The sequence below is a fragment of the Tupaia chinensis genome, unplaced genomic scaffold (assembly GCF_000334495.1).
Source record: "Tupaia chinensis unplaced genomic scaffold, TupChi_1.0 Scaffold000678_1, whole genome shotgun sequence".
NCBI classification, from domain to species: domain Eukaryota; kingdom Metazoa; phylum Chordata; class Mammalia; order Scandentia; family Tupaiidae; genus Tupaia; species Tupaia belangeri.
Window position 1 is genome coordinate 1,117,275 of NW_006160202.1, and position 13,928 is coordinate 1,131,202.

The 13,928-nt window shown below is 40.7% G+C and overlaps 1 pseudogene; it reads right to left on the reverse strand.

The window, feature by feature from the left end:
- Positions 1 to 2,900, reverse strand: part of LOC102479105 (ubiquitin D-like) — a 69,423-nt pseudogene extending 66,523 nt beyond the window's left edge.
- Positions 2,901 to 13,928: the final 11,028 nt, after the last annotated feature.

The following is a 13,928-nucleotide window of genomic DNA, read 5'->3' on the forward strand; positions in this document are numbered from 1 at the left end:
TTTACCTAGATGGGAGGGGAAAGGGGAGGGGGTTATTACCAAGATAGAGAAGGCTATCAGAGCCAAGAAAAAATTTTACCACAAAAAAAAATTTTAAAAAGAAAAAGAGACAGAAAGGCAGAAATAGACAGAGAAAGACAGAGAGAAGGAGACAGGGGTTCTACCAGGGTAGATTCTCAGCAAAACATCTTCATTATCTCTGAAATCACTAGATATCAGCTCTCATGGTGGAACTCGAAAATAGGAGTTTTTCTATAAATAAGAAGATACCAAGGAAGAATGTGTTTCAACTCAGTGCTATCTCTAACATGCCTTAAATTTTATTATTCTTTTTCATACATTAAAGCCAATCCTGTCACTTAATCAATTGTTAAATCAAAGAATCAGAGTTTTAGAAAATACTCATCTTGCCCACCATCCCAAGTCATACTATTTTTTTATCTCATTCTCATTAATTTTCAGACATCTTTCAAAGATGTAGTTGGTGAGAAGCTAAAAGAAAATAAACTCTTTTACTCCTGATATCACCCCATCCCCAGGGAATCACCCACCAATGCTATAGGATGTCAGAAAGAGCACATGGCCCTTTCTGATGCCATAATCTGCCATGATCTTCCCATCTTCCAGTCTCTTCCCATTGCAAGTCACAATTTGGGCCTCAGGAGTTACAGCGGTCTTGATCTCAATCATTTTTTTCACCTGGGCCACTGAGTTAGACCTTCGCACCTGGAGGTGGTGTCTCTGACCCTCATCTCCTGACTCCACAAGCAGTAAGGACAACTTCTCATCACTGGGCTTCACCACTCTCAGGGTGAGGTGGATGGTTGTCTCCTAGTCAATGCCATATGATGATAGTGTTCTCTGTGACTTTAGGGTCTTGGAGCCCAGCAGAAGAACCTGGTCCTGCACAGAAACCTTGGTCTTAGACGGGACATGTTCATTGACCTTCTTCACTCTGTCCCCCGGGTTGGCACTGAAAGTCATTAATTCCCATTCCTTGGAGTAAACATTCACCTGGACAATGACAGGCAAGAGTCAGTTACCCAGAATGCCTCCTCTGTATACCCACTCTCCCACGTTAATCGTAACCAACATTCCACTGCCTGTCTAGTCCTCAAGCTCCTTTCAACAATCTGTGTCCCGACCTTTCCTAGGACTTCTCTTCTAGAATTCTCAGGTTAGAACACAAACAAGATTAGTCTCATTTCTTTAGAACTATGCCTCTTACTTACCTCCAGTATAATTAACAATTTCCACCTTCTTTATCTGCCCATCTTACCCAGCCAAAAATTTCCACATGTCAAAAAATAAATCCAACTACAAACCTTCAAAAATGTACACAAGACTCTAAAAATTCCCAGAAAGAATTTCCAAGACTCATCAGTCTTGTGGGATACTCATGGATATAGCATACCCTCCATAGCTATTTTAGAAGGAATAGCTAGTTAGGAAACATAATCTCTGCACTGATAGATATTTTTTTCTAACATCCCATTGCTTTATAATAATAACTCACAGGGACCAGCAGTTATTTACCATAATGGCTATGTCGCTGGACTCCCATGTAGTCTCAACCGCAGTTCGAGTCCCAGACCCAGTGGCTTAAACTCACGCCAGGCATGTGTGCCTGCGTGCCCAAGATCCTGAGAAGAGAATGGAGGAGAAGGGATTGCTGTGTGGTCATCCCCCCTGGGGGGTTATTTCTCACTTACTGCCTCTCTGTCTCTCTCTGTCTTTCTGGCGAGTGCTCACACCCTATAAAAAAAGATAATAACAACTCACATATTACAGTGATACTATGTTTAGTGTTACTTGCTAATCTGCATTTCCTGTGTTTTTATATCTACCTATTGTAAAATATGATCTCTTCCTTTAACTAGATTATACATAGCCCTACCCACACAAGACAGGAACTATAATGCAAGTCTTACTTTAATAACCAGAAAATTCTAAAAGATGGAAAACTCACCCAATATTGCCACTTAAGTCTGAGAGGGCTACTTTCATGCTGTTCAGAAATGTCTCCTAACCTGGATGTCACAGAAATTTCTTTACTGGGGTGGGGCAGGGGGGTCTCTCTGTGTTAAGCACTGCCCTCATTCAAAGTTTTCTCCATAGCAAATCTTTTCTTGTGTAAGGCAATGTATTTGGTTATTAACAACTTCAGGAAAATGAATTTTAGAAGCTCTCTTTGGGGAGGAAAGGGAACCTTAAATTTAAGAACTCTAAAAGGGCCAGCCAGGTAGAGTACAGGTTAAAGCACGAGAATCCCACATGGCTGACTTCATGGTTAGAATCTCAGGCCCAGAAGCTTGAAAAACATGTTGGGTGTATGTGTGTGAGTGCCTGAAAATCCAAAGAAATTAATGAAGGAAATGAGACTATGGAATAGCCAACCCCCTTGGAGAGTGCTTTCTCACTTTCTCCCTCTCTCTTTCTAAAGTGCGCACATGTCCTAAAGCAAAACAAAACAAGCATAGAACCCTGGAAATATTTTCATAATTTCAAATCTTGCCAGCCCTTGCAGCACAAAGCACACTCACTTCTTCCTTCCTGTCTGAAACAGCAGCCAGTTCAATACCTGACTTGAAAGAAAGCTCAAGAGCTAAATGATGGCTTTCTCTTCAGGGAACCCTTGTTCCCATTCTGCATATATCAACCTCTCCAATCTCCTTCAAGGTGCCTTCCCAGCAACTCTGCCTCCCCAACCTCTGTCTCTTGTCCACTCCTGAGGTCTCTCCCCAACCCTTAGTAGTGTTTTGTCTTCCTCTTTAAATCCCAACTTACACAGAGGCAGTTGGCCATCTCTGCAGTCACAGGAGTAAAAGCAGGAGACTGAGAAAAAGGTCCTTGTGTCCAGCTTATATGCAACTGGTTGAGCTGGAAATCCCCTGCGTGGCCTGCTGAGTTTGGCTTTGCTGTGCCCTTTGTTTGTGTATGATCGCATGGATTCTCTTTCACTTTTGCTTGTATGAAGTCAATAAACAAAGGAAACTTTCTGATCATGCACTTCTACCCTACCCTCAGCCTATCCATTTCCACTCCTCACCCTGGCTTAAACTGCAGCCCTGAACCTTCACTGCTTAAAGACCTGGTTTGCTTGGTGGGTCTCTTATGCTGCTTTTAAGAGCACTCAATCAGCCATGGGCTTTCCTTAAAGTAGGAGCACCCAGGACAGCCAGCGTTGGTGTGAAGAGACGTGACTATGGCAGCTTGTTCACACTCACCTGGCAGAATTGTAAATCATGTCTTAAAGAAGACACAGAAGAGATAACCCCAGACATAGAAGTGGCCTTGAGGTTGAGTTTTGGAAGTGCCACTTTATCCCTCATGGTGAATCTGTTTACTTCCTTAGACATTATTTCTCTATCCACAAAGTGGGACAGATGAAGAGTTTCTCTAAGTATCTTTCAGGCTAAGAAATCTTTGTTTATAAAATGTCCTTTACAAAATAAAATGCAATGCATTCTGGGTCTTGAACTCTCCAACACACTTCATACTCTGTCTCAAAACCAGCAGTGCAAATCCACTAGTTGAGAACAATCTCAAACCAACGAGTTCCACCTGTTGCACACCACTCTCCCATCAAGTACCTTATTTGCCCGCCTTTATTCCTAGACACTCATCACTGTTGTAATCTCTACAATATCTACAAAGGCTGCTCACTCTCTCACTGTCGAGGTTAGGAATGAGAGGGCCAGCAGATGGCATAGTAGTTATGTCTCTGGATTCCCACATGGCTGACCACAGTTCCATTCCAGACTCCATTGCTTAAAATCACGCCCGACATGTGTGTGTGTATGCCCAAGATCCCAGAAGGGATGTGGAAGGGATTGTGGCATGATCATTCCCCTGGAGAGTGATTTCTCACTTTTCCTGTCACTGTCTCTCTCTCTCTCTCTCTCTCTCTCTCTCTCTCTCTTTTGAGCACATGCACCTTATGGCAAAAGCCTGTTTTTAAAAAAGAGAGAGAGAAGGTTTTTGATTGAGTCCAAATGGGTGTGCGTGAATTGTGTGCACTCAAGGAATTTACTCAGTCCCTCTGATCTTCTTTATATTCCACATTAATCATTGCCTTCTCTCAAATTCTCAGAATATTAACACAGACCAATTTTTTCTACGAAATTTTTACCTTAGGGCACGTACACTTGCAGGAGAGTGAGATACATAGACACAGACACAGTAAAAGGGAAACTGAGATATCACACCCAAAGGGACATTGCCACCCCAAATCCCTTTTCTTCCATTCTCCTCCTGGGATCTTGGACATGCACACAGACTTGCCTGGTTTGACTTTCAAGCCACGGAGTCCAGGACTCAAACAGCGGGTCAGCCACAAGAGAGTCCTGCCACTAAACCACTCCACCATCTGCTGGTTTGAGAACCAATTTAAAAATAATAATAATTTATTAAAAATGCTTCCTGGGCTATAAAGTGACATGGTGGTTGACATGCTGGATTCCCACATGTCTGACCTCAGTTCAAGTCCTAGACCTGGCAACTTGCTTTCTCAATCTCTCTCTCTCTCTCTCTCTCTCTCTCTCTCTCTGTTTTCATATGGACAAATAGAATTTAAGAATAACAATGATAAATAATTTTTAAAAATCTTTCCTTATGGCCTAGCAGATGGCATAGCAGTTACATTGCTGGACTCCCACATGGTCAACTGCAGTTCAAGTCACAGAACCAGTGGCTTGAAAATCGTGCCGGGCACATGTGATGTGTGCTCAAGATCCTAAAATGAAAATGGAGGAGAAGGGATTGTGGCATGATCATCCCCCCTGGGGGTAGATTGCTCACATTCCCTCTCACTGTCTCTGTCAGCCTCTCTCCAGTGACCCCAAGTACTCTAAGGCAAAAATTTCCAAAAAATATTTTTAAATGCTTCCTATTTTTGTTATTTTTCAGTGTTAAAAGATGGTAAATATACCAAGTTATCATCTTTGCTCTGTTTGCAGTGGCCACTTACTATACTGTCACTCACCAGTAAATCTCAAACAATCCCATTTTATTCTGGAGAGCTCTGTTTGGGAGAACTCAGATTTATAGAAAGTTTCCCTGTAGAGTAAGGAGATCCAAGAGTACATTCCAACTTTTTAAAAGCTTAATCTAGGGACCAGCAAATGAGGTAATAACATCACTGAACTCCCACATGACCACAATTAGAGTCCCAGACCCAGCAGCCTGAAACTCACACTAGGCACTTGTGCATGAGTGCCCACAGCACCGAGAGGAGAATGAAGAAGGGATTGCAGGATGGTCATTCCCCCTTGTGGGTGATTTCTCATTTTCTGTCCCTCTGGTGAGCACATGTGCAAAAATCTCTCTAAAAAATAAAATAAGAGAAGAAGACTGAGTCTGCCGTAAGAGCTGAGATCTAGTGATTTCAGGGATAAGAGCAATGAAGATGTTCTGCTGAGAAGTCACCCTAGTAGAGCCCACTCTGTCCTTTTCTCTCTTTGTCTTCATCTCTTTCTGTCTCTGTCTCTGCCTTTTCATTTTTTTATTTTTTCTTTTTTAAAAATTTTTTAAGGTAAAGGTTTTCCTTAGCTCTGATATCCTCCTTTATCTTGATAATAATCCTCTTCCTTTTCTCCTCCCATCTAAGCAAACAAAAAAGGCAGGCCAGAAGACTGAGTCTGCCATAAGAGCTGAGATCTAGTGATTTTCAATGGCTCACAATTTTCATTTTGTTTTTTAAAGTTAAAAAATAAATAAATTTTTGATTGTGTACTTTTTTCATTTTTTCTCTTTTTTCTTTCTCTCTTTCTCTGTTTTCTTATCCTTTTTCTTTTACCTCATGACTTTGCTTCCATGAACTGAGTGTTTACACAGGTCTAAGTGAAAAGTTGCCAAAATCTGAATACTCTTGGGGTCCTCATATTCCTCAATTCCCGCTGAACCTGAGACACAAAGGGGGAAAATGCAGTGGCAATGAGTTTGCAGATGTCATCCTACTATGCATCTCTGATCACTCAGATTGATCTTCTAGAAATTAGGAAGAAACATATAACCCATCAGATGACTAGAAATCATTGCAGGGGCACAAGAAACATGCTAAACCAAGAAAATACCCCTCCCCCAAGGAAAAAGAATAACTCCTCTTCAACCATAGATGGTACAATGGAACTCATGGAAATGTCTGATAAAGAACTTAGAGTATTAATAGTGACAAAATTAACAGAGATGGAAGAGAGGAGAGACAATTAACACTAGAAGAAAAAAGCCAATGTGTTCCAGGAGGTGAGGAATTTCTTGCGAGAGCTGAAAGAGGAAATACACATCAAAAAAAGAACTGGGACCAGCAGTTAGCGTAATGCTATGTTGCTGAATGCCCATGTTGTCGACTGCAGTTCAAGTCCCAGACCCAGTGGCTTAAACTCACACCAGGCACATGTGCATGTGTGCTCAAGATCCCGAGAGGAGAATGGAGGAGAAGGGTTTGTAGCATGGCCATTGCCCCCCCCCCCGGGAGGGTATCTCACTTTCTTTCTCTCTGTCTCTCTCTATCTTTATGGTGAATACATGAGCCCTATAGAAAAAACTTCTCAAAAAAAAAAAAAAGAATCAAATGGAACTGTTGGAAATGAAGGCTATAATACAGGAAGTCAAAACTTCTCTGAAAGTATTAAAAGCAGACTAGATCATACAGAAAATTGAATCTCAGATGTAGAAGACAGAATTTCTGGACTAGCAAAATCCACCATAAACTGAGAAACTAGCTCCCAAAAAATGATAATATACAAGAAATACTAGATACCATTAAACGTCCAAACATCTGGATAATTGGTATCCCAGAATGTGAAAAGACTAATAAGGGCATTGACAATCTATTCCATGAAATCCAGGAGCCAAACTTCCCAAAACTAGAGAGGCATTCAAAGATCCAAACCCAAGAAATACAAAGGATCCCAAATAGGATGAACCCAAGAAGATCTTCTCCAAGAAATATATCAAAAATGACCAAAACCACAGACAAAGACAAGATACTCAGACTAGCAAGGGAGAAATGTCAAGTTACCTACAAAGGATATCTCATCAGGCTAACAGCAGATCTCTCATCAGAAACAATGTGAGCAAGGAAAGAATGGGAAAATATATTCAAAGTGTTGAGTGAAAAACAATTTCAACCAAGAATACTGGCAAGATTTCCTTCATATGGGAAGAAAAGACAAACAAAACGCCAAACTTCCCAAAACTAGAGAGGCATTCAAAGATCCAAACCCAAGAAATACAAAGGATCCCAAATAGGATGAACCCAAGAAGATCTTCTCCAAGAAATATATCAAAAATGACCAAAACCACAGACAAAGACAAGATACTCAGACTAGCAAGGGAGAAATGTCAAGTTACCTACAAAGGATATCTCATCAGGCTAACAGCAGATCTCTCATCAGAAACAATGTGAGCAAGGAAAGAATGGGAAAATATATTCAAAGTGTTGAGTGAAAAACAATTTCAACCAAGAATACTGGCAAGATTTCCTTCATATGGGAAGAAAAGACAAACAAAACCTAAAACAATTTACCAACACCAGACCAGCTCTACAAGAAGTTCTGAAGTGAGTGCTACCCCAGGAAAATTAAAGTCAGGCACACAGAAATAAGAGTACTAAAACAGCTAAGTAAATGGCCAGCTTAATGGTAGGGACAAGTACAGAGTTGAATGTTATCTTCCAAATGTAAATGGAGAGATCAGACCACAACAGAAGATAAAGTAAATGAGCTTGAACTGGTGAAATAGAATTTTATGATTTTTGACTAAAACATCACTGATCTTCTATGCTTTTTTTTCCCAATGTTAAGGAGTTTTGTTTGTTAAAGAGTTGTGGATGAGTTCATGTACCTACTATTTGAACAGAATGCTAACCTGTCTCCTGGATTTAAGTATGAAGAAAGTTCTCTTAATATTTTTTTTATTTTGATTTATTAAAGCTAAAACCGCCTTTCTTTACATTAAATAATGTATTTTTAAAATACCTATTTAATGACCACAGTAAACTATATAGCCTCAGCTATGTGCTATTTTATAGTATATTTATTCTACCTATGGAGTTGCATGCTTAAAGTCAACTTTTGTTCTCAGGTATGTATATATCAGCTGAACTTACTATTGAAAGTATATGGATTAAGATATTTTGTGAATTACTACAATGTGGGAAAGAATAAAGAAATGTAAAGCAACTGCTGATACCAGAGAAAGGGTGAGAGGAGGATGAGAAATGGCACAGGGTGAGAAATAGGGGGTGGGGGGAAATATATATATATATGTATATATATATGTATATATACATATATATATACATATATATATATATTTCCCCCCACCCCCTATTTCTCACCCTGTGCCATTTCTCATCCTCCTCTCACCCTTTCTCTGGTATCAGCAGTTGCTTTACATTTCTTTATTCTTTCCCACATTGTAGTAATTCACAAAATATCTTAATCCATATACTTAAAGCCTAATCTAAACAGTGTTCTTCAATTTGGAGCGCTTACTAAAGTCAGTTAATAAAATTGGAAAGATTAATTATGTACTTTGTGGAATAGACATGCTTTTTTAAACACATAGGATAAAAGAATGCCTGATGAAATAGCCTGGAAACCACTGTACCCTAATACTCTTTTTTAAGATCTCGCTCCATGTCCCTGTTATCGCCTGCATTTCAAAACCAAGGTTCTGACCTTTGACTGCTGCACAGCACCTACATGTCCACTGTCCAATAGGGTTTAGGGATTATTGAACATCACCAGTGGCCAGGCAGAAAATTACAGCTCAGGATAAGGGTGAAACAAAGCCCTGCCACAGGATAGGGGTAAGGAAAGAGCCTGGCAAAAGAGAAAGGAAAAGCTGAGCAAACCCAGACCTGAGTAAACTGCTTTCACTTTTCAACTTGAACTGCACCCACTACTTTCTTGGATCTTCACATCATTTCTGGGAAGGCAACAGGAATAACAGGTGGTTAAAGGCTGCTTTAAACTAGACCCTCCTGTACCCTTTTTTTCTTTTCCCTTCTCAATTCCTGGATATCTTGGTGCACCAGGAGTAGGACAAAAATAGGAAAATATAATTATCTGCTAATGCCCCCAGGTCTACACCCACAGTGGCAAACTGCAGCAGATCTGTAAATCTAGCTTCATCTGTGTATGGTTCCCCAAATTCCCAGCATACTCTTGAACACACTATGCTCTCTGCCATCTCCAGGCCACTGAGCACAGCTTTATCTCCAAAATGAATTTAAAAGAATACACATTGCAGGCCAGCTAATGGCATGGTGGGTAAATAGGCTGGATCTTACATGTCTAATCACATGGTTTAAGTCCCAAGCCAGCAGCTTTTAAAACATGCTGGGCAAGTGTGTGTATATGCGTGCCCAGCTTCTCAAAAGGGGAGAGAGCAATGGAGAAGAAATGATCATCTCACATGTGGGCAGTGCTTTCTCACTTTCTCTCAGCAAATTTTTTAAAAAGAGGAATACTTGGTAGAAGTAACATCTCTGTCGGGAGGCCTTCCCTAACTTTCTTCCTCTCTAACCTGGGTTACGTGCACATCCATCCCCCATATTTCCTTCAAAAGCCCCTCAGAGCATGTTTCTCCAGATCATATGCTTTTCTCTCCCCCGCCCCTGAATACAGTAGGAATCTTGGAAGTCATGACAGAGGGTTTTGTTTTGTTTGTTTGCTTGCTCGTTTGTTTGTCTACTTAACTTGTTTCTCCAGCATTGCCATATCATGCTGTCTAGCACAGGAAATAATATTTACCAAGTGTATAAATGAATTAATAAGTGAAGGAACGAGTAACTGAATGACAAATAGGAACATAATATTTTGTGAGTAGTTCCATTTCAGGAAATGCATATTTAATGTTTCAACATTGTGTTTCTTCTTAAAATTATTTACTTATTTAATTTTATTTGTTATTATTGTTTATTAATTTGACCAGAGAGAGAAAGAGTAAGGAAAGGTGAGAAAATAAGACATCAGGTCCAGGATTTAAACCATGGTCAGCCATAAGGAACAGTTGAAAATTTAAAAGAGGCAGTTCTATTTGCAGCCTCCTGGCTAGTCAGGGAACCTAAAGCAGAACCTTTTGCTAGCCTTGGCCTCAGCACCAGCTCAAGCTCCAGCCCCAGCCCCAGCCCAGCTCTCTGAACCTCAGAGCTCCCTCTGCCCCACCAGAAAAGGCAACCCCTAGCTCTCCAGCAGAGCCCAGTTCCATTCTGCAGCCTCCTGGTCAGTCAGGGAAACTGAGGCAGGGCCTTTCACTGGTCCCTGCCGAGCTCCAACTCCAGCCCCAGCCCAGTTTTCCCAACCTCAGAGCCTCCCCCATGCCCTGCACCCCAGAAAGGTGGGCTGCTTTGTCTTTTTCTCTTCCTCTTTTTTTGGTAATTTCCTACTTCTCCTCACCCCTTAGGACAGCTCCCAGCTCTCAAAGCCCAGTTCCATCTGCAGCCCCCTGGAGAAATCTTTTTTTTTTCTCTTTCATATTCTTTTTTCTTCTCTCTTCTATTGTCATCTTCTCCTCATCTTCCACCCTCCCAGAGGGACTAGACATGTCTAGAATCACAGTTTTCAAATACCCTTGTATTGTGAGGCTCCTGGGGATCCTCCTTTTTACTGATCCATCTGCAAAAAAAGGAGAAACTACTCTTCAGACACCTGAATAGAAGACTCCTCCTGGGGAGTTACATTGCTAAACATAGCAGAAGAGAGACATCAGCACACATCAGTCCACAGCAAAAGGGAAGCAAACTCATTCCCAGTGGCAGAAACATTCTCCAAAAGGTATCCAAAAGTGAATACATCACCCAATTGCTAGAAGTAGGACCTCAGGTTTGAAGAAACCAGGAAATATGTCTCCATCAAAAAAATACAATAACGCCTGAGACTGTCATTTCCCCTGTAGCAGGTGACAGGTCCAGCTACAGGCCTCTGGCCAGCAAGGGATACTGAGGCAGGGACACCTCTGCACCCCCACCTCACTTCCAGACTCCCCAGCTCAAGACCCGCCCCCTAGATAGGTAGCTAGAATTTTTCTGCTTTTTGTTTTTCTTTGCGCTTCTCCATTCTCTTGTTAATAACCACCTCTGCCTCCTTCCACTGAATGTCCTTCCCCCTGCAGCAGGCGCCAGGTCCAGCTACAGGCCTCTGGAGAAATCGTGCTCCGCGCATTAGCGGGTTAGCCCAGCACATGACTTTTTCCTTATTTCTCTATGTTGTCTTTATTTTGTCTCATATTATCCTCTCCACTTCATTTTCCACCCTGCAGAGGGACGAGACAGGTCTAGAATCAGATAGCTGTAATTCCCTAGTAATGTAAGTTTCTCTGGGACCCTCCCTTGTACTCATCCACCTGTGAAAAAGGAGATACTGCTTTTCAGACACCTCAGTAGAGTATCCCTCTTAAGACCACATTACTGGGACCAGCAGTTAGCGTAATGGCTATGTCGCTGGACTCCCATGTACTCAACCGTGGTTCGAGTCCAGGGCACCAGTTGCTTAAACTCACATAGGGCACATGTTGCATGCATGCCCAAGATCCCGAGAGGAGAATGGAGGAGAAGGGATTGCAGCATGGCCATACACCCTGGGGGGTGATTTCTCGCTTTCTAGACTTGGGAAGTTTCTTGCTTCTCTAGACTTGGGAAATTTTCTTCCAGTATTTCATGGAATAGATTTTCCATGCTGTTATAATGCCAGTTATTCTGATGTTTGGGCATCAGAATATGCCCAATATCATTCTGATGTTTGGGTCTTCCAGACCCAAGAAATACAAAGGACCACAGATAGAATCAACCACAGAAGATCTTCCCCAAGACATATCTTAGCCAGGCTGTCTAAGACAAAGATAACAACATGACATGAAAATGGGTAAGAGAGAAATGAGAAGTGACTTACAAAGTCCACCCCATCAGGTTAACACTAGACTTCTGAGCGGAAACAATGCAAGCAAGAAAAGAATGGTAAGACGTATTGAAAGCTTAAAGAGAGAAAAAATTTCAATCAAGACTATTATATCTCACAAGATTATCCTTCATATGGGAAAAAAGATTAAAATCTTCTCAGACAAACAAAACCTGAAGGAATTTGCCAACTCCAGAACAGCTTTTCAAGAAACCCTGAAGAAAGTACTGTTCCAGGAAAACTAAAGAATTAACAGCCAGAAACAAAGAAATAAAAGACAACTAAGACAACAGCCAACTTAAATGTCGGGACAGATCCGGTAACATTGATAATAACATTGAGTGTTAATTAATAAAATTCTCCAATCAAGAGACACAGACTGGCTGAATGGAAAAAGAAAAAATAAATAAAACAGAAACTCTCTATCTGTTGCCTACAGGAAACCCACCTTATGGAGAAAAGCATACATAGACTGAAAGTGAAGGGTTGGAAAAGGTTTTCCATGCACATGGGTACTAAAAAAGAGCTGAAATTGTGATACTAATTTCCAACAAAATAGGCTTTAAAACAAAACTGAAGAGACAAAGAAGGGCACTATATCATAGTAAAAGGCTCTATAGATCAAGAAGACATAACGCTTATAAATATCTATGCACCTAACACAGGATCACCCAAATATTTGAAGAAAAGACTATTAGATCTAAAAGGGGAGATAGACTGTAACGCACTAATTGTTGGAGATCTCAACACCACACTATCCCCTCTCAACAGATCATCTAGGCAAAAAATTGGTAAAGAGATCAAGGATCTAAAAGATACCATAAATCAAATGGACTTAACAGGGGACCAGCAGTTAGCATAATGGCTATGTCGTTGGACTCCCATGTAGTCAACCGCAGTTCGAGTCCCGGACCCAGTGGCTTAAACTCATGCCGGACACATGTGCGTGCGTGCCCACGATATCGAGAGGAGAATGGAGGAGAAGGGATTGCAGTGTGGCATAGACTGTAACGCACTAATTGCTGGAGGTCTCAACACCACACTGTCCCATCTGGACAGATCATCTAGACAAAACATAGGTAAAGAGATCAACGATCTAAAAGACACCACAAATCAAATGGACTTAACAGATATCTATAGAATTTTTGATCCAAAAATCATGACATACACTTTTTTCTCACCCCGACATGGAACCTTTTCAAAGATTGAGTATATCATAGCGCACAAAGCAAACCATTACAGATTCAAAGGCATAGAAACTATATCCAGCACCTTCTCCGATCATGAAGGAATTAAACTTGATTTTAATTTAAAGAGAAATCCTCAAAAATACCCAAATACATGGACACTAAATAACCTACTTCTGAATGACTCCACTACTACCAAATAAAGACTGAAATCGAAAAATTCATGGGAGCCAATGACAATGAGGACACGAGTTTCCATAATCTTTGGGACACTGCTAAACCATTCATAAGAGAGAAGTTCATAGCAATTCGTGCACATAAGAAGAAGATGGAAAGAAGGCTAGTGGATCACCTAACATCATGTCTCATAGAATTGGAAAAGCAACAGCAAAAAAATCCAAAAAAGATTTTAAAAGGAAATAATAAAGATCCAAGCAGAAATAAATTAAATAGAAAATAAACATACCATACAGAAAATAAATTAAAGTGAAAGCTGGTTCTTTGAAAAGATAAATTAAATCGATACACCACTAGTGAGACCTGTTAAGAAGAGGAGAGAAAGGACCCAGGTAAATCAAATCTGCAGTGAAGCTGGTAAAATAACAACAGACATAGTAGAAATTCAAAACATCATTAGAGGATACTTCGAACATCTATATGCTAAAAAACAAGAAAATCTGGATGAGATAGACAAATTTCTGGACAAATATAATCGACCAAGAATAAGCCAGGAGGATATGGAAAGTCTGAATAGGCCAATAATAAGCCAGGATATTGAATCAGTAATAAATAACCTCCCAACAAAGAAAAGCCCTGGTCCTGATGGATTCACCTCTGA